The sequence below is a fragment of the Triticum aestivum genome, chromosome 1B (genome assembly GCF_018294505.1).
Source record: "Triticum aestivum cultivar Chinese Spring chromosome 1B, IWGSC CS RefSeq v2.1, whole genome shotgun sequence".
NCBI classification, from domain to species: domain Eukaryota; kingdom Viridiplantae; phylum Streptophyta; class Magnoliopsida; order Poales; family Poaceae; genus Triticum; species Triticum aestivum.
The window spans coordinates 693804032-693826129 of record NC_057795.1 but is presented as its reverse complement, the minus strand read 5'-3'; the positions used below and the strand labels follow the sequence as shown (position 1 = coordinate 693826129).

Genomic DNA, 22098 nt, shown 5'->3' with positions numbered 1-22098 from the left:
CCGCACACGGCTAAGGAACGATCAATGATCAACTTGTGTGTTCTAGGGTGCCCCCCTACCCCCGTATATAAAGGAGGGAGGGAGGAGGTGGCCGGCCCTAGGGGGGGGGCGCCATGAGGAGGGGGAAACCTACTCCAAGTAGGTTTCCCTCTCTTTTCCTTATCTTATTTGGAGGGGGAAGGAAAGAGTACTAGTATTAGGAAGTAGTACTAGTAGTAGTAATAGGAAGAGGGGGAAGGAGAAAGGAAAGGGGGGGCCAGCCCCCTCCCCAATTTGGATTGGGCTTGGGGGGGCGCGCCCCCCTCCCTTGCTCCTTCTCTCTTCCTCCTACATGGGCCCAATAAGGCCCATATACCTCCCGGGGGGTTCCGGTAACCTCCCGGAGCTCCAAACTTCTCCGGAACCTTTCCGGTGTCCAAATATATCCGTCCAATATCAATCTTTATGTCTCGACCATTTCGAGACTCCTCGTCATGTCCGTAATCATATCCGGGACTCCGAACAACCTTCGGTACATCAAAATACATAAACTCATAATATAACTGTCATCGAAACCTTAAGCATGCGGACCCTACGGTACGAGAACGATGTAGACATGACTGAGACACATCTCTGGTCAATAACCAATAGCGGGACCTGGATGCCCATATTGGTTCCTACATATTCTACGAAGATCTTTATCGGTCAAACCGCATAACAACATACGTTGTTCCCTTTGTCATCGGTATGTTACTTGTCCGAGATTCGATCGTCGGTATCCAATACCTAGTTCAATCTCGTTATCGACAAGTCTCTTTACTCGTTCTGTAATACTTCATCTTATAACTAACTCATTAGTTACATGCTTGCAAGGCTTAGGTGATGAGCATTGCCGAGAGGGCCCAGAGATACCTCTCCGACAATCGGAGTGACAAAACCTAATCTCGAATTATGCTAACTCAACATGTACCTTCGGAGACACCTGTAGTACTCCTTTATAATCACCCAGTTACGCTGTGACGTTTGGTAGTACCCAAAGTGTTCCTCCGATAAACGGGAGTTACACAATTCTCATAGTTACAGGAACATGTATAAGTCATGAAGGAAGCAATAGCAGAATACTAAATGATCAAGTGCTAAGCTAACGGGATGGGCCATGTCAATCACCTCATTCTCCTAATGATGTGATCCCATTAATCAAATGACAACACATGTCAATGGTTAGGAAACATAACCATCTTTGATTAATGAGCTAGTCAAGTAGAGGTATACTAGTGACTATATGTTTGTCTATGTATTCACACATGTATCATGTTTCCGGTTAATACAATTCTAGCATGAATAATAAACATTTATCATGATATGAGGAAATAAATAATAACTTTATTATTGCCTCTAGGGCATATTTCCTTCATGTTGTTACTCCACTTATTTGACTAAATGATGCAAATGCTTTCCCCATAGGATAACTTGACAATTTGTCGAGAGAAGTAAACAAAACCGTCAAGCTTAAAGAGCAAAAGTTTGAGCACTGAAATGGTGAGTTCAGATGCCATGTAGTTCATAGTCTATGTGCAACGGCTCTTTAATTTGACTGAAGCAAATGTGATTTCTAGTTCTACCAAATTATTTTATTTTATTGTGCAACACAAGTATCTTTATTTGACCTTGTTTCCTTAGACTATGAAGAGGTTAGAAGAAAAAAGTGTTGATTGTTGTATTGTCACATTGTACATCATAATCATTGTTGTATATGTTTTTGCATACATACATCAATGATGTATATAGACAGAAGAAGTCTTGACAGAGCTATTTCAAAACAAGATGAGGAGAGCCCCAATGATTTAAATGGTAAAATACTAACCTGCACATGATCATATAATGTATGGATCACAGGCTGGCTAAACCCTTCTTTCGAGTCTCCTAACATTGTCTACTTAATTTTTAGTACCTGCAAGGTTAGCTAGCTAGAAATTTGGGTATGCTGCTATATGCCTTCAATTTCTAAAATAAGATGCATATTATTCAGCTTGATTCATTGCTCAGGATTTTTGAATATATGGCTTCTAATTCCATCGCCCAAGAACTTAATTCAGAATCTGAAAACTGAAGGGGAGGTAGAGGAATATTGTCGGTCCTATCCAGAAACATTGCTTGCTTTTTATTCCAGTCGATGTATTTCTTGTGTGTCTCATTGATAGAGTATTTTAGTTGGAGCATACGTATATTAGTGTCTTAGGATTTGCATATGCTTTATCCACTAATCATTCCTATTTACAAGACATATATTTATATTTGGTTACAGATTCTTTGTACTTATTGTCATACTTCGTGTGGTACCTCTTGAAGGAGGTAGTACAACGCAAGTCACCGTAAGTCAACGTGTGTAGCACAATAAAACGTAAGAAGCCTAACTAAGAGGATTCATCGACAAGGGTCATAAGGCGATGTCAGTCGAAGGGGTTAAAAATTCACCAAGTTTTAAGTATTATATATGTAATCACAAAAATATCGGCCCGTAACAACTGATTCTATTTTTTTGTCAAGCGGGTATGCAGATTGGGCAGCAAAGTAGACAACAAAGATTGACAAATGATTGCGTTCTGCACCTTAGTCCGGGTACAACTTAAAAGTAGATTGATATTTTTCATTTAATATTGGTGTGCTCTCCAGCGAGAACAATTTTTTGACTGGACGTGTTTCATTACATATGCCCTTTTATTTGTGTGAAGTTGTTGAGAATTTTCTTTGATTCTTTATTTTAGCAGTGTAAAAAAGGAGTATGGGTAATGTTTGGTTGGATACAGGTCCAAGGAAGGAACAGAAGCAAATCATAACCCTACCGGCCACCTCCTAGGTTGGGCACTGCTGCCACTAGGCGTCGCCGTCTTAGTTGCAAGGCACAGATTGCACCACGTGCAATGTCTTGCTATGCATGGCCACTGATGTCAAAGGTGGGTTCCAGTTTGACGACCTCTCGACCGAGTCTCCATGCATGATTTGCATATTTCCTGTACTTTATCCATCTGCAGTTATACTATCTTGCAAGTATGGCTTATCCTGGTTGATGTCATGTTGCTTTGATAGTTGTGTATTGCTCCTAACAGTGGCATATCCTGCATCCATCTGTTGATTTGGTTTAGAACTTTATTTTTTCTTCTTATGTGCCAAGATGATTTACTAACTTTAGCTCTGAATGTCATGCTCCATTGATTTTATGGTGCTTTCACATGGGTTAATTGGCAGATTATTGTATACGGGAAGCTACAAATTTTCTGATCCATTCTTGTGCCTAATGGCAGGCAAGTTTGCACTTAAAAGTGGATAGGTTGAATGAACTGTTGAGAGGAGCCAATGCTTGCATATGAGTATTTCCTTGCCTATTTGCTTGATTATTTAATTGAATGGATAATTGTGTCTCCTCAATATTGTTCCGTATAATTGTCCTAAGTCAACTGAATTAGTGATCTAAATCAATTGATATTTTTTGAAGCTTCAAGCTTTATTTCTTTTGCTTCATGACATCAATTGTCTGTGCAAATACAAGATTTATTTCTTGCAATGTACGATAGTAGGGATTAGTGCATTACTACCACACACTGATGTGATCATCCATGTCTGCTGAGGTGCCTTAGGTTTGTGATGCTGAAGTTGTCGTACATATGCAATTTTTTCTATTATTCTTTAACCATGCGAAACTTTTTGCTTCTCTTTTATCTGATTCTATTTGTAGACCAAGTGATTTATTTATGATAGCGAATTTCTGGTGTACATGTGAATATCTCATGTCTATAGTCAGTACACCTCCCTTAACAAGATCAGAGTATTATTTGAACAAGCATGGTTTGTAGTATGATCTACTTATCATTAGTTCATGATACTCCCTCCGTCTCAAAATTCTTGTATTAAATTTGTCTAAGTACGGATGTATCAAGTCACGTTTTAGTATTAGATACATCCGTATCTAGACAGATCTAAGACAAGAATTTTGGAACGGAGGGAGTACCTTGATGTATGATATCCAGTCTGCCAATGTGGTCGCAGAACTTGCTATTTATAATCTCCTAATGAAATGTTATGATTTGTATGGTATAGGAATGAAAATACTTTTAGATGTCAAAGAACATTCAGAGCATCTAACTATACTCGCAAAAAGCATATCAATATGTGTAAGTGCATCTAGTGCCACCCCTAGTTGGTTTTGGAGTATTGACGACAAAGTTGGTTGAGGGACTAATGCGTTTGTGAGAATTGCAGGATAACGCAGGTAGTGTCCCTCATTGATACGGTTTACCTACCGGAGATGACCCCTAAAAATGTATCAAGACATTGAATACAATGGTCGTATGAGAAGATATTCATATTGAAGACTATGACATGAGAAGACATTGTGTGAAGACTTTGGAGCGCGAAGACTGTGTAGTTTCATTGTTTCCTTTTCTTCTTTGTTGAGTCATAGGAACCACCGTACTGTTAAGTGGGGTCCAAGTGAACTAAGTCAGAGTGACTAAAGTGATGCTCAACTCAAATCCTATGTCTTCGAGCGAAGACAATGAGAGCAAATCTTATCCAGAGCTGGATGAGTCAGCTTTGCTTGTAGCCCAAGTAAAGTTGCCGCGTGTGTTTGAAATCTGACCGTTGGAACACGTGTCAGTTCCTTAGTGACCCAGGGTCATTTTGGACAAATCAGGTCGGGTTGCCTAGTGGCTATAAATAGCCCACCCCCTACACCATAAATTGGTGGCTGCTCAGAGTTTGTGCACGGCTTTTGTCGTTTGAGAGCAACCCACCTCGAAGCATTTGAGAGAGAGAAATCCTTGCGAGGACAAAGCCCAAACACCCAGAGCCAAAGAGTGTTAGGCATCACTGAAGTCTTTCTGTCTGTGTGACTTGAAGACTTATTACACTTGAGGACTGTGAATCCTCCAGCTGGTTAGGCGTCGCGTTCTGAGCATCCAAGAGTCATTGTGGATTGCCGGTGAACGAAGTCTGTGAAGGTTTGGAAGTCTCCCTTGAAGACTTACCAGAGTGATTGGGCGAGGATTGGGTGTCCTTAGCTCAAGGGGAATAAGGTGAAGACACGGTCTTCTGAGTTAAATCTCAGCCTCCCTAACCAGACGTACAGTTGTCACAACAATTGGAACTGGTCCAACAAATCCTGTGTCTTCAACAAGCAACTGGTTATATCCCTTCCAACCTTACTTAAGTTTGTCTTCGTGAAGTCATTGTCTATCTGTGTATCTGTTTGACTTCATTGCTTGACTACTATTGTTGATTGGCTTCACACTATCTTCCATCTTGATCCTTACTACCTAACTGCTATTAGTCCTGTACTTTCACATCATTACATACTTGACTATGGCGTGTTTAGGGTAGTTTATCTTCCGCTGCATATCAATTAGGTTATTTCTATTGTTTGTCTTTGAAACTTCCAAGTTTTGAAGACTTTCATAAAAATCGCCTATTCACCCCCCCTCTAGTCGATACTAGCACTTTCAATTGGTATCAGAGCAAGGTACTCCCTTGTTCTGTGTAATTCGGTTTAACCACCTGGAGTTTTAGCTATGTCAACTGCAGGCATAATCAAGGTCTCCGCTGCTTGCCCCGTGTTCGATGGAACTGAATATCCCTACTGGAAGAATAAGATGTGCATGCATCTTGAAGCCATTGATGTCGACCTCTGGTATGTCGTCAAGAATGGCGTTCCCAAAACTGGTGAAGGTGTCACCCCCACTGATGTCAAGAAGTTCATTCAACTGGACTCTACTGCAAAGAACATCATCTGTGGTCATCTGACCAAAGGACAGTATGGCCGTGTGAGTGCTCTGGAAATGTCGAAGCTAGTCTGGGACTGGCTATCCAAGGTCAACGAAGGCGTTTCAACTCAGAGAGATCAAAGAATCAGTGTTCTTCGCAACCTCTTCAACCGCTTCAAGAGAAATGACAATGAAAATGTCCAGCTCACGTTTGATCGCCTCACTGATATCACAAATGAACTTGAAGCTCTTGGCGCAACTGAGATTACCAAGCATGAAATTGTCAAAACACTGCTGAGATCACTTGACAGCTCCTTTGACACCCTTGCCCTCATGGTACAAGAACGTCCTGACTTCAAGACACTCGATCCGTCTGATATACTTGAGAGGCTCAACACACATGAGTTCCAGCTATCTGAGAAAAGAGATATCTATGGCCCAAACTATGGACAAACTCGTTCTTTGAAGGCAAAAGTTGCTTCCTCATCTGAAGAAGAATCTGACTACAGTTCTGAAGATCCTGAAGACATTGGAAGGGAACTTGCTATGCTTGTGAAGAAGTTCCAGAAATTCACAAAGAAGAAAGGCTTTAGAAAGTCTTCACGATCTAGCTCAAGGAATGTTGAAGCTTCCACACATGATCACAAGAAGAGAACCTGCCACAAGTGCAAGAAACCTGGTCACTACATATCTGAGTGTCCACAGTGGGACAATGAGAAGAAGAAGAAGAAAAGCAAGGAATATGATTCCGATGAAAAGAAGAAGAAGAAATCCTCAAAATCTTCTAAGTCTTCTTCCAAGTCTTCATGATACAAGAAGAGCTCATCTGGCAAGGCTCGTGCTTTTGTTGGCAAGGAAATGGATTCAGAGGAGGAGTCTGCTTCGGAGGAGGCGGAGGTGGAGTCTGGAGAGGAGTCTGACCCTGGCGTTGCAAGTCTGGCTCTAGCCACAGCCTATGTTGCCAAGTCCATCTTCAACACTGAAGACAATGACTTCCACACCAACGCTGAAGCTAATGACGAAGACGATCCTACTCCCACCTACTGCTTCATGGCACGTGGTGCCAAGGTAAAATCATGCGATGCTTACTTTCAAACTTCAAGTGAAGATGACTCTGATTGTGAATCCAAACCCAGCTACAAAACACTTGCTAAAATTGCAACTGAACAACAAAAGGCTATGGAACATACTCAAAAACTGTTAGACAAAAGCGATGACCTGTTGGACGCTAAAATGACACATTCACAGTCCTTAGTTGATGACATAAAAAATCTTCATGCTAAGTACCAAGAACTTGAAGGTCGTCATGAATCGCTCTCAACTACTTATGAAAGGCTCTCCTATGATTATCTTCAAAGGAAACAAGAGCTTGAAAAATTGAGAGCGGCTCATGAAGATCTTCAAAAGGTGAATGAGTCACTTCGCGCTCAACAGATCAGTTCCGCTCAGGATGGATTTGAACCACCATGTCTAAAATGCATTGAGCGTGATAATGCTACATCTGTTGCTGAATGTTTCACTGCTGCTACTGCTTCATTGTCTTCACCTACTGATGTGGTCACTAACCCCTCTGCGGAGGATACCACTACTGTTGCTAATGAAAATGCTATGTTGAAGACATTGCTTGAAACAGGGATGTACAAAAGTTTGAAGGGACATCAGACTCTCTGCGATGTCCTCAAAAAGCAGATTCTGAACCGAAACCCTAGGAAGGAGGGTGTTGGGTTCGAAAGGAAAATGAATGTTGATGGCTCGTACTGGAAGCCTGAGCAGTACCCCAAAACCACATGGGTTGATGCAAAGGAACCTTCAGTAGATCCATCCACCTTATCTGGCTTTACCTGTGCTAATCCTATTATCATTGATGAATCCTTTGATGCAAACTATAAGCTATTCAAACACCAGAATGGTGAAGTGTTTGCCAGGTACATTGGTACTAACTGCAGGAATGGACCACCTATGAAGAAGATCTGGGTACCTAAGCGGTACATTGAGAATCTTCCTGTGAATGTCGTCATGACACCACCAAGGAAGAAGACAAACCCCAGACCTATAGCTTCATGTGGCCCAAAGGCTTCATACAGATACAGGACTCACATGAGTCACCCTAACGCCAATGTTTTGCAGGGAAATCAGGCTCAGACTTATGAATATGGGCATGTATCTTCGAACCTCTATGTTCATAGGACTAAGAACTTTTCTACTTATTCATATGAGTATCATTCATCTCCTGCAAGGCTATTTGCTAGGGCTTCAAAGCCAAAATTCTCAGATGCTGCACTTAGACTCATTGCTTCTAAGCCCCCACTGAAGATGTGGGTGGCAAAGAAGAACTAACTCTCTTTTGCAGAAAACGGTCTCCAGCCAGCAATCAATGGCGTCCGATACTATTGCTGGGGACCTAAAACTCACTGAGGACGCACGATAAAATGTCATTCTATATGCTTCACATCTGAATTTCTTATCAGCCATACTATGTCCTAACTTTGTTATAAGTTGTGACTGTCCCTATATGTGTCAAATGCTTATGCTTCACAACACTCTTGTGAAGCCTATCCTCCTAACTGCACTGTAGGGTACATCACCAAAAGCTTCAGAATGGATTATGGACAGTGGATGCACAAATCATATGACTGGTAATCGAAGTCTTCTCATGGACTCAACCTTATGTCCATCCGACAAAAGTCACATTACATTTGCTGACACTGGTAAAAGCAAGGTATTGGGTCTAGGTAGAGTTGCAATCTCAAAGGATCAACACATGGATAAAGTGATGCTTGTTGAATCCCTTGGTTTCAACTTAATGTCTATCTCAATGCTTTGTGACTTGAACATGATTGTGATATTTGGCAAATATCGTTGCCTTGTACTAATGGAATCTAACAAATCTCTAGTCTTTGAAGGGTATCGAAAAGATGATCTATACATGGTAGATTTCTCAGCAGGTCCACAGCTTGCCGTATGTCTTCTCACAAAAGCTTCAGAATGCTGGCTCTGGCATCGAAGGCTGGGACATGCTGGCATGAGGAACTTACACTCACTCGTCAAGAAGAAGCATGTCATTGGCATCGAGGATGTCAAGTTCAAGAAGGATCATCTGTGTGGAGCCTGTGAAGCTGGAAAGATGACAAGGGCAAAGCACCCCTCAAAGACAATCATGACAACATCTCAACCCTTTGAGATGTTACACATGGACTTATTTGGACCTACGCACTACTCCACCCTCACAACAACTGCCTGTCTCTATGGCTTCGTCATTGTTGATGACTACTCAAGATACACATGGGTTCATATAATTCTTTACAAGACTGAAGTGCAAGATGTCTTCAGGCGCTTCGCAAATCGAGCAATGAACAATTATGGCATGAAGATCAAGCACATCAGAAGTGACAATGGCACTGAATTCAAGAACACTGGACTTGATCTGTATCTGGATACAATGGGAATCACTCATGAGTTCTCTGCTCCGTACACACCTCAGCAAAACGGCATTGTTGAGCGCAAAAACAGAACCCTCATTGAGATGGCTCGAACAATGCTAGATGAGTACAAGACACCAAGAAAGTTCTGGCCTGAAGCTATTGATACAGCATGTCACATCATCAACCGTGTATACATTCATAAGCTTCTGAACAAAACATCATATGAGCTACTTACTGGCAAGAAGCCAAACGTTAGTTACTTCAGAGTATTTGGAGCAAGATGCTGGATAAAGGATCCCCATCACAAGTCAAAATTTGCAGCTAAGGCTCACGAAGGCTTCATGCTTGGCTATGGAAAGGATTCACACTCCTACAGAGTCTTCAACCTTTATCTATACAAAATCGTTGAAACTGTGGATGTGAAATTTGATGAAACCAATGGTTCACAGAGAGAGATTATGCCAAGTACACTGGATGAAGCTCCTTCAAACGAGGCAATCAAGCTGATGGGAACTGGTGAAATCATGCCCTCTGAAGCACAGCCTGAAGAGGAACTTATCACCTCTGCACCAAATCAACCTGAAGACAGTACTCAGACCGAAGACAATCCGTCCAATGATGACAATGATCAGCCAGAGCAAAATCTTCGTCCTGTTCATCCCCGTGTTGCAAATGAAGTTCAAATAGAGAAGATAATTGACAGCATCAATGCACCTGGTCCGCTCACTCGATCAAGAGCAACACAGCTAGCAAACTTCTGTGGGCACTTTTCATTTGTGTCAATATCAGAACCCAAGAAAGTTGCCGAAGTTTTATGGAACCTGAATGGATTCAAGCCATGCAAGAAGAACTTCAACAGTTCAAACTGAATAATGTCTGGGAACTTGCCAAGCGACCTGATCCTCGCAAGCATAACATTATTGGAACAAAATGGATATATCGAAACAAGCAACATGAGCATGGTCAAGTCGTTAGAAACAAAGCACGTCTTGTGGCTCAAGGATACACTCAAGTTGAAGGAATTGACTTCGATGAAACATTTGCTCATGTTGCTAGGCTTGAAGCTATTCGCATACTGCTAGCCTACGCTAATCATCACAATATCTTGCTATATCAAATGGATGTAAAGAGTGCATTTCTCAATGGCAAGATTGAAGAAGAAGTATATGTCGCACAACCACCTGGCTTTGAAGATCCAAAACATCCTGATATGGTGTACAAGCTAAACAAAGCACTGTATGGCCTCAAACAAGCTCCTCGTGCCTGGTATGATACAATCAAAGACTTCCTGAAGAGCAAAGGCTTCAAACCTGGATCCCTCGATCCCACTCTCTTCACGAAGACATATGATGGTGAACTGTTTGTGTGCCAAATATATGTGGATGACAAAATCTTCGGATGCACCAACCAGAAGTATAGTGATGAGTTTGGGTACATGATGCAAGAGCAATACCAAATGTCCATGATGGGTGAGCTGAAGTTCTTCCTTGGTCTTCAAATTCGTCGGCAAAGGAATGGCATCTTCATATCTCAAGAGAAATACCTCAAAGATTGTCTAAAGAAGTTTGGAATGGAAGACTGCAAAGGCTACACGACGCCAATGCCAGCCAAACACCATCTTGGTCCCGACGACAATGGTAAAGAGTTCGATTAAAAGGTATACCGCTCCATGATTGGTTCTTTGCTTTATTTATGTGCATCTAGGCCAGATATCATGCTTAGTGTTTGCATGTGTGCTCGATTCCAAGCGGCACCAAAGGAATCGCATCACTTAGCTGTGAAGCGAATTCTTCGATATTTGGCTTACACCCCAACACTCGGATTATGGTATCCCAAGGGCTCAAAATTTGATTTGGTTGGATTCTCGGATGCTGATTATGCTGGTGACAAGGTGGATCGCAAGTCTACATCAGGCACATGTCATTTTATTGGTCGATCACTTGTCTGTTGGTCTTCGAAGAAGCAGAACTGTGTATCACTCTCAACTGCTGAATCTGAATACATTGCTGCTGGATCCTGTTGTGCTCAGCTTCTATGGATGAAGCAAACTCTCAAGGATTATGGCATCAACCTGAAACAAGTACCTCTCTTATGCGACAACGAAAGTTCCAACAATCCAGTCCAACACTCAAAGACAAAGCACATTGAAATTCGTCATCACTTTCTCAGAGATCATGTTATGAAGAAAGATATCGATATCATTCACGTCAACACTGAAGAGCAACTGGCAGATATCTTCACAAAGCCCTTGGATGAGAAAAGGTTTTGCAAGTTACGGTGTGAGCTAAATATCTTGGAATCCTCTAATGTCCTGTGATCAGGCACACATCCTAACACTTATGCATGTTGATGACTTAGATGTGCAACACACAAAGTAATGTATATCTTCAATCAATGAAGATTTACACTCTGAGTGTGAATATATTAACATGGAATTTGACTTTGGAGCGCCACGATAATTGTGCGCCGTGTCTGGGTCTAATACTTCCTATACGATGGGTAACGCCACTACCAACTTTCTTTGTTTGAAGTGTTTCACTCAAGGCGTTATATTGCAATGACTTCGCATCTGGTTTGTCTTCAGTTTCAATTTGTCTTCATGACTTTCTGCACTATGATGATTTGATTGCTTTCTGATATATACTAGTGTTCTGTCCTCTACAACATTCACTTATAGCTATGTCTTCAAGATTGGATCTTTTGAACTAAGTGAATGTGATCGGACCCTAACCTCTCTATGCTTCCTATCTCAAACTCTATCCGTCCAAATCATATGCATTCTATTGAAACTGTCGAATGTCTTCTCTGCGTCCTAGTCAGCAGAAGGCAAAGAGACAAACATTAAATCTATTTTAAATGGCTTATCTTTATTGTTGAAATCCGGAGAAGCCGGAACAACTCTCCGACATGCCTGGCGGGCGTGGGAACATGGGACAACCCTGAGTGTGTTGCATGCTTGCCACGTACCCCTCAGATATGAACTGCCAGGGGCACCATCGTAATTGCGCTGTGTCTCTCACCTACGTATAAATACTTGTCCCCTACAGTAAAGAAATCCTTCTTCCACCTCTCCACCTCCGTCAAAACCCTAGCGCCACTGCTAGCTCGCGACGACGCCGACGACAAAGTGCTTAGCTGCCGCGACTTCTCCGACGCTGTCCTCACGCCGGTCGCGGACATCGTCCTCTCCGCCGTCGCCGTAGGTGTCCTCCGTCGCCAAGTTAGGGCACGGTGGGCTGAACTGCTCGGTCTCCTATTCTTCCATCTAGTAGTTCTTCGTGCGGTAATTATAACTCTATTTTTACCACCTTTTTTATCTTCAAGATTCATCCTGTTTACCGAAAGTAGTTTCTGTCTGTTCAAGTTAGATCTATTCTGTCTGCATCTCATACTGCCTAGTCGATTCACTTAGATTTCCTGTCTAGTTTGATTCCTCACTTGTACTTATTCACGGATTGGTACAAATCTGGAACCAACTCACCTATATAAGTGAATGTCTTCGCATCATGAGGTCAATGTCTTCAAACTGATTTATCTTCAAAATCTTCTGAGAATGCATATGACCTCTTCCCCTTCCCTCGCATCTCTAATGCTGTCACAGGTACATGTCCATGGGAGAATCCCTTGGTTCTCATAGTCTGCATTCGTTTGCAGAATACCTACAGCATCATATCAATTCTCCTGAAGCCAGTTCCTACTTGACCAGCAAGCATAAGTCTCTGAAGCCTTTGAACATATTGAAGCCATTCAGCTTGAAGTTCATGGCTGCAGAAAAATCTGCAAGGAAGGGTGGCAGACAGCGCAGAGAAGGAACATCCAAAGATCTGCCCGATGACTTAGCAGAACTATACAAGACAGATCCTGAAGAGAACTATCATCAGAGAAAGACGCGTATCCAATGGATCCGACGCTATTGGGCTGAGGAGTGGTTCAAGTACAAGTTTGTGACGAAGGAATATGCAGAGAAGAATGCCATCAAGAGACCTTGGGGTGATATGCTCTATCGAGGCCTTCAACCCAAGAGCCGAGCTGAAGCCATTGACCAAGGCTTCTATCCTTGCATGGTCCGTGGACCACAGCCTGAGAACGCAGATCCCACCTCACTACTATGGTGTCGTGACGACTCTCTCTTCAAGCGCAACTACCAGTTTGCTGTGGCTTCGTCCAAGAAGAACAAGAAGTCCTTGGGTTTGGACTTCAACCCAAGTCCCTCTGCTCCCCGTGCTGACGGCTCCCATGACGCTAATCCCAATGTCATCGGCCCCTTCTCCAACCTTGACGGCCTCATTACCTACATCATGGTCCAGGGTGCCAGAGTAGATCATTCTAACAATGATGCTGACTCCGATGAAGCCCCTGCTCCTCCTCCAAAGCCGCAGAAGCAAAAGAAGACAAAGGCTTCAACCTCAGCTGCACCTCCGAAGACTTCTCGTGCGAAGCCACTGGCCACTGCACCTCCTGAAGCCAGTGTGCAGTCTGAAGATCAATCCCGTGTCTCCAAGAGAACGGAGAAGAAAAAGCAACTTGTTAGACCATCTGATCAAAGAGCCTTGACTCCTGCTGCAATTCTGCGCCATTGATCTGTCAAGTGATGAAGATATTGCTGATGATGCCCTTGAGCAGCTGATAAAGAGCAAGGAAGAAGCAGAAATCTTCAGCAACTTGCCTCTCTTTGATGTGGCCATCATCCACAATTTCATTGATGAGCGGTTCGACACCCCCAATGTCAGCTTTGAAGATTTACAGCTTCCCATCGGCCTCAGTGTCTCCTTCAATGGAGCCATTGCTTCTGAGCTCGCTCTCGCTCAACGCATCGTTGAGCTCAAGAACAAGATTGATTATGAGAAGGCTCATTTCAAGAAGCATGTGGCCAAGCTAAGTGTTCAAGACGTCCGCAATTTCAAAGTCATGCTACATGAACTTAAAGAAGCGTTTCTGAAGAAGCGTGAAGAAGCCCAGGGCTCTCGAGAGTGCATGAAGATATTGGCTGATAAGTGTGTGCTCGCCTACAACGAGGCTGAGAAGCGCAAGTCACTTGGCCGTCCTGGCATTGACCCCAGGATGGCTGCTAAGAAGAAGAAGAAGCTTCCTGCTGATCAACCTGAACCTTCAAGCCAAGAAACCCCTCGCATTATCTTCCCAAGCAGCATGACTGGCTCGAAGCCAAAGGTCCCCACAACCGCTTCGAAACAGAAGAAGACGAGGGCTGCCGAGGTTGAAGCCAGAAAAAGAAAGAATACTGAAGCCTCTGATGCCGCTCCCTCCAAGAAGAAGCGCAAGACCAAGAAGACTAGGGCTGCTTCCACAGAGCCCTTAGTCGTTGAACCCATTTCCGTGGTTCGCCCAGCGTCAGAACATCAAGAACGAAGGATGGTAGTCCATGAGCCTGCTCCCACAGAGGCTCATGTGGCTGAAGATATTCCAGCAGTTGAACCCACCGCTGCTGAAGACATTGGTCATGATGACAATGTAGCTGATGATGAAATTCTTCCTCAGATCGAACACGACGTGGTATCATCGCCTGTTCAAATGAACAGCAAACTCATCAGCATTGGTCGTCCCTTGACGCCAGTTGCTCAGGATGCATCGTGGGCTGATCACCCACAACTCCAAGACTCCCCCAGTACTCCCCAACAACAACAACAAGCTACACCCAACGTGCAAGAAGAGGATGAAGACTTTCAGGCCCAGCCAACTCCATCTCCTAAGGCGAAGCCAGCACTTCGCAGAGGACAAAGGCCTCAAGTCCCTCTGTCGAGCGTTCCAGAAGGAGAAGTGCAATGTTCACCTGTTGCACGTCAAGTATTTTCTGAGCCTGCTCCAACAGTGAATGTCTCTGAGTCTGAAGCACATGCTGCTGAAGACATTCCGGCTGCATCAGCCGAGGAAATGAAGAAGAAGTATGTGTAACTACTCCCCCAGTAATTCAAGAAGTTCCTGAAGTGAACGTGCCTGTGCCCGATCCTCCTGTTCATCAAGAGGAGGTTGACAATGTTGAGGCTGTCACCACCAACGCCAATGAAGCCAGTGACGTAGTCATGGCTGACGCTAATGTGGAGCCTGCGCCAACTAGTGTGCCTGAAGTAAATGTGGCCACTAAACCTGAAACCAATGAGGATGCTGCACCTGAAGCCCATGAGGATGCTGCACCTGAAGCAAATATGACAACTGCTCCCGAAGCAGCACCTGTTGTGCAGCCTGACGCCTCAGCTGTTGCCCCTGCTCCTGTTCCGCCACCAAGGCCTCACACCATTGAGCAAGCATACAATCACGGTCAGCTTACCACTGTCCGATGGCCCATTCTGGTGCCTCCGCCTTCTGCCTCAGGACCTCAATTTGACTATCATGCTGAGCATAGGCCTCAGGTCCAGAAGCCAAAGCCCAGGTTGCCAAGGTTTCCAGGTACTGCCAACTCACCAGGGTCCTTCAATGCTAATGGCTTCAAAAGCCACAATACCTTCTTTGACAGCGCCAAGAACCCCTACTCCAAGCCAAGGATATCATCAGATCGGTTCTGGAGCTATCAGCAGAGAAGCTATTACTCCTGCGTACTATATGATCAAGGGCGCATTTTCCCTCATATGAGCCTTGACACTGAAGCTATTGCTGGACTGCCGTGCTTAGAAGAAGCACTTGACTGCTTTCGTGATGCTGTTCTGCTCCACTTTGTGACAGACAAAGAACATTGGAACGAAGAGCTATTGCTTCAATTCTATGCCACTCTACACATTCGCGGCTACTACAGAGACATCAAGACATGGGTTCTCGAGTGGATGACTGGAAATGTTCATCATGAAGCCAAAGCTATGGATATCATTGAGCTTACAGGGCTAGACACTCCTAGAGAACTATATGAACCTGACTGTCAGCTACACCGCAATGCTGTGGAAAGCATCTTTCATAAGCCAGAACCCAATATGAGCCAGATGTTGAGCATGATGAAGCCTTTGCCATCTGACGCTGAGTATCCCACACATTTCTTTGTCGAAGACCTTGAGTATCTGCCTCGCACCATATATCACATCATCAGGCGAACTCTATGGCCAGTCAAAGGACACTCATCAGCGGCCAAGCTTGAAGGAGCTATGAAGACTTTGGTCTTCTATATTCTCAATGGCATCAGCTTCAACACTCAAGAATTCTTCATCCAGCAACTTGCTGCTTCCGGCTCTGACCTATTTGGTCTGAAGTTTTATGCTCCATGGGTCATGCGCCTCATCAAGCGACACTCATCTGTCAATTATCAGCCCTCTACTCGCAATCATATAATCTTTCTGCCAGAGGTTGATATGTCAGTTGATGCTATATATTCTCACCCTGCCAAGACGCCGCTTTGTCTTCAGAATATTGAGCACCAAAGCTTCACTCATCCTATTGAAGGTGTTCAAGCAGCAACGCGAATCTATCCACTGGCTGGTAACACTCGTCTGCCTCATAGAGTGCCCACTGAAGCCACTGAAAGCACCATTGCACAAAGGCCTCGGAAGCGTTCTCGTGTTCTCAATGACCGAGAACTTCTTATGGCCCTTCATCAGAAACAGGATAAGCATCATTTCTGGCTCAAGAGACAGATGCAAAGCCTCTTGGTGGATGTCAATCGCATTCGCAACCTTGCCACCAAGAATGCCTTTGTTGCTCATGAAACTTGTCGGCGGTCATGGAAGAGTTTGACCCTGCTCAGTGCTGAAGATGATCTTCAAGACGATGGCTTCAATGAAAGATTCCAGTTTGACTCCACTCCTGTTGGGGAACGTTGCAGAAAACAAAATTTTTCCTACTCGTTTCACCAAGATCATCTAGGAGTTCATCTAGCAACGAGTCATTAGATGCATCTACATACCTTTGTAGATCGCGAGCGGAAGCGTTCAAAAGAACGGTGATGATGTAGTCGTACTCGACGTGATCCAAATCACCGATGACCAGCGCCGAACGGACGGCACCTCCACGTTAAACACACGTACGGGACGGGAGACGTCTCCTCCTTCTTGATCCAGCAAGGGGGAAGGAGAGGTTGATGAAGATCCAGCAGCACGACGGCGTGGTGGTGGATGCAGGGCGTCACAGCAGCAGGGCTTCGCCGAGACTACGAGGGAGAGACGTAACGGGGGGAGGTGGAGGCGCCAGGGGCTGGTGTAAAATCCCTCCTCTCCGCCCCACTATATATAGGGGTGCCAGGGGGGCGCCGGCCCTAGTAGATGGCATCTACTAGGGGGGGCGGCGGCCAAGGGGAGGTTTCCCTCCCCCCCAAGGCACCTAGGGGTGCCTTCCACCACTAGGACTCCTCCTAGGGGAAAACCCTAGGCGCATGGGCCTATAGGGGCTGGTGCCCTTGGCCCATGTAGGCCAAGGTGCACCCCCTACAGCCCATGTGGCCCCCCGGGACAGGTGGCCCCACCCGGTGGACCCCCGGGACCCTTCCGGTGGTCCCGGTACAATACCGATAACCCCGAAACTTGTCCCGATGCCCGAAATAGCACTTCCTATATATAATTCTTTACCTCCAGACCATTCCGGAACTCCTCGTGACGTCCGGGATCTCATCCGGGACTCCGAACAACATTCGGGTTTCTGCATATACATATCTTCATAACCCTAGCGTCACCGAACCTTAAGTGTGTAGACCCTACGGGTTCGGGAGACAAGCAGACATGACCGAGACGACTCTCCGGTCAATAACCAACAGCGGGATCTGGATACCCATGTTGGCTCCCACATGCTCCACGATGATCTCATCGGATGAACCACGATGTCGAGGATTCTATCAACCCCGTACGCTATTCCCTTTGTCTATCGATATGTTACTTGCCCGAGATTCGATCGTCGGTATCCCAATACCTTGTTCAATCTCGTTACCGGTAAGTCACTTTACTCATACCGTAATGCATGATCCCGTGACCAGACACTTGGTCACTCTGAGCTCATTATGATGATGCATTATCGAGTGGGCCCAGTGATACCTCTCCGTCATACGGAGTGACAAATCCCAGTCTTGATCCATGTCACCCAACAGACACTTTCGGAGATACCCGTAGTCTACCTTTATAGTCACCCAGTTACGTTGTGACGTTTGGCATACCCAAAGCACTCCTACGGTATCCGGGAGTTACACGATCTCATGGTCTAAGGAAAAGATACTTGACATCGGAAAACTCTAGCAAACGAACTATATGATCTTGTGCTATGTTTAGGATTGGGTCTTGTCCATCACATCATTCTCCCAATGATGTGATCTCGTTATCAATGACATCCAATGTCCATAGTCAGGAAACCATGACTATCTGTTGATCAACGAGCTAGTCAACTAGAGGCTCACTAGGGACATGTTGGTGTCTGTTATTCACACATGTATTACGATTTCCGGATAACACAATTATAGCATGAATAAAGACAATTATCATGAACAAGGAAATATAATAATAATGCTTTTATTATTGCCTCTAGGGCATATTTCCTACAACTCCTCCACGGACTGTTGTCTTACGTTGCAACCCATCTCTTGAAGACTCTGAATATTCTTCTTCCGCGGCAACAGTAAATGCCAGAGTGATCGATGATGAAGATGATGCTACTTCACCACCTCCTACAACTATGCGCATCGACACTGCACCAAGTTCATCTGCACCGCCAACCAACGCCGACAACCCTGCTGCTTCACCTACTCATGATGACGAGTAGATGCTCTATGTCTTCAAATCTTTTTGGTCCTTACTGACAAAAGGGGGAGAAGCGTATGAATTGATAGTCTTCAAGCGGGTTCATAAGGGCAGTTGCATTATATTTTGCTGCGTGCTTACAACTCTTGCATTTTGAAACATTTGGTTCTTTGAGTTGTAACACCTAAACTTGATGGTCGTCTGCTACTTCTGCTACTTATTTGCTCTACTATGATGCGATGATAAATTCCGCATGTGCAATGATAACTTCCGCACTCAGATCATTCTGCAGACGTCCATTTTTCATTATGCATGTCATTCTACTTGCTATATCATTTCATGCATGATGAATTATCTTCATAAGTTGAAGTGGATCTCCACAAGTACAACCTGCCATGTGCATTTGAATTCCAAAAGCAAATTACTTATATGCACATCTTCAGGGGGAGCCCTTGCAACTTATGAAGACAATTCCCTATCCTTACAATTTCACATACTTTATCCCCGTTGAAAACTTCAACCAGTTTGTCATCAATCACCAAAAAGGGGGAGACTGTAAGTGCATCTAGTGCCACCCCTAGTTGGTTTTGGAGTATTAACGACAAAGTTGGTTGAGGGACTAATGCGTTTGTGAGGATTGCAGGATAACGCAGGTAGTGTCCCTCATTGACTCAGTTTACCTACCGGAGATGACCCCTAAAAATGTATGAAGACATTGAAGACAATGGTGGTATGAGAAGATATTCATATTGAAGACTATGACATGAGAAGACATTGTGTGAAGACTCTGGAGCGTGAAGACTGTGTAGTTTTGTTGTTTCCTTTTCTTCTTTGTTGAGTCATAGGAACCACCGTACTGTTAAGTGGGGTCCAAGTGAACTAAGTCAGAGTGACTGAAGTGATGCTCAACTCAAATCCTATGTCTTCGAGCGAAGACAATGAGAGCAAATCTTATCCAGAGCTGGATGAGTCAGCTTTGCTTGTAGCCCAAATAAAGTTGCCGCGTGTGTTTGAAATCTGATCGTTGGAACACGTGTCAGTTCCTTAGTGACCCAGGGTCATTTTGGACAAATCAGGTCGGGTTGCCTAGTGGCTATAAATAGCCCACCCCCTACACCATAAATTGGTGGCTGCTCAGAGTTTGTGCACGACTTTTGTCATTTGAGAGCAACCCACCTCGAAGCATTTGAGAGAGAGAAATCCTTGCGAGGACAAAACCCAAACACCCAGAGCCAAAGAGTGTTAGGCATCACTGAAGTCTTTCTGTCTGTGTGACCTGAAGACTTATTACACTTGAGGACTGTGAATCCTCCAGCCGGTTAGGTGTCGCGTTCTGAGCATCCAAGAGTCATTGTGGATTGCCGGGGAACGAAGTCTGTGAAGGTTTGGAAGTCTCCCTTGAAGACTTACCAGAGTGATTGGGCGAGGACTGGGTGTCCTTAGCTCAAGGGGAATAAGGTGAAGACACGGTCTTCTGAGTTAAATCTCAGCCTCCCTAACCAGACGTACAGTTGTCACAACAACTGGAACTGGTCCAACAAATCCTGTGTCTTCAACAAGCAACTGGTTCTATCCCTTCCAACCTTACTTAAGTTTGTCTTCGTGAAGTCATTGTCTATCTGTGTATCTGTTTGACTTCATTGCTTGACTACTATTATTGATTGGCTTCACACTATCTTCCATCTTGATCCTTACTACCTAACTGCTATTAGTCCTGTACTTTCACATCATTACATACTTGACTATGGCGTGTTTAGGGTAGTTTATCTTTCGCTGCATATCAATTAGGTTATTTCTGTTGTTTGTCTTTGAAACTTCCAAGTTTTGAAGACTTTCATAAAAATCGCCTATTCACCCCCCCTCTAGTCGATACTAGCACTTTCAATATGCATTTTAGTAAATTGCCAAAATACTCTTTTCAGTATAAAATGTCGTCTTAAAAGATGGAATTGTATCTTTTTTGGGTGACTATTGGGTTGTCTGATTGTTCAGTAATCATTCTTTGAGGGATTCCTTGCCGCCACACTTATCATCGCCTCCCAACATGTCACTTTCAGGTGGGCATCATCACAGCTGCCATATAGGAGAACTCCCTATCTTTGATATGCTCAACGGCGGTGACATGCCTAGAGTAGTGCATAACATCGCAGGAGAAGTCACAGGTTGTGGGGCTTTGCGGAGACTTCCCGCCACCAAGATGAGCCTCCCCATTTTGTAATTCTCTTGGCCCTCTCTACCATGCCTTGCATTTTTTCCAGATCTGCTAGGATTATTCACTACCGCCTCCACTGAAACGTTCGGACGTCTTGGTCATGCAGAAGTCACAAATAGTGTTTTTACAAAATCTTGCTAATAATCATATGACCTGGCTCCCAGAATATGTGTATTTGTATGTGCCAAATTAAGGTTGCCCATGTAATTGTTTGCTTATTCATTACAACCAGTATGTTTGCTTATTCTAGGTTTGCATTTTTGTGTTATTTTGTTAGTTCTCAAGAATTTTAAATATTTTTTGTTTTCATCTTCCGATTGCGGTATTCACATAAAGGCTGAACAACATTTATCATTTGTTCTTTTAATATGGTAGTGTTTCTAATTCATTTATTTAAATATTATGCATCTTTTCCAATCTGTGTGGACTGAGGGCGGGTGGTTACATTTACATATACCTACATTGTTTCTCGTAGGAACGCATTAGCAGGACCTCGGGAAGCCCATCGTCACACCGCCCTGGGTCGTCAAGTCTCCGTTGCCGTCATATTTGTTCAACATCAAATTAAATGAATCCAGAAATCAAGTGATAGTTTGGTCATAGTGGATTGAATTGGGAAGCCATCAAGTTATGCACTATTCTCGTGATGGGTTTTTGGTATGTTTCGGTTCATAATTAGCTTGGTGATCTGCATTAGTCGTGGTTTGCTACTGATTCTTTTTTGGTTTAGTTATATCTATCTTTGACTATTCAACTCCATGAATGAATCCATGTACATGTCTTTACTTTCCTGTTCTATTTTGAGAGCACACATATTGAGTTGTGCGGGCCATGTCGAGTATACCTATTGAGTTGTGCAGGTTAATGTCTATCTCTATATGTACAGTAGCCCGTGGCGTCCTGGAAGTTTGACTATTAAAGGCAACAACAAAATTGCGTCCTGAAAATGTCATTCTGCTTGGTCTTATGAGTTTACTGAATTGACAGACTCTTGTTTCAATGTTTCTAATGCTCACACCATTATGTCAGGCAAAATTATCGGGTACATGTCTTTGCTAATACGTCCAAATTATTCT

General features: G+C 43.9%; 1 long non-coding RNA gene across 1 annotated transcript in view; it reads left to right on the top strand.

Annotated features, from left to right (window-relative positions):
* The window catches only part of LOC123101836 (uncharacterized), a 30192-nt gene extending 9145 nt beyond the window's left edge, over positions 1-21047 (top strand). Inside the window, exon 3 of the long non-coding RNA XR_006448605.1 lies at positions 20868-21047. This is a non-coding gene — a long non-coding RNA (uncharacterized lncRNA). The remainder of the gene's footprint in view (positions 1-20867) is intronic.
* Positions 21048-22098: the final 1051 nt, after the last annotated feature.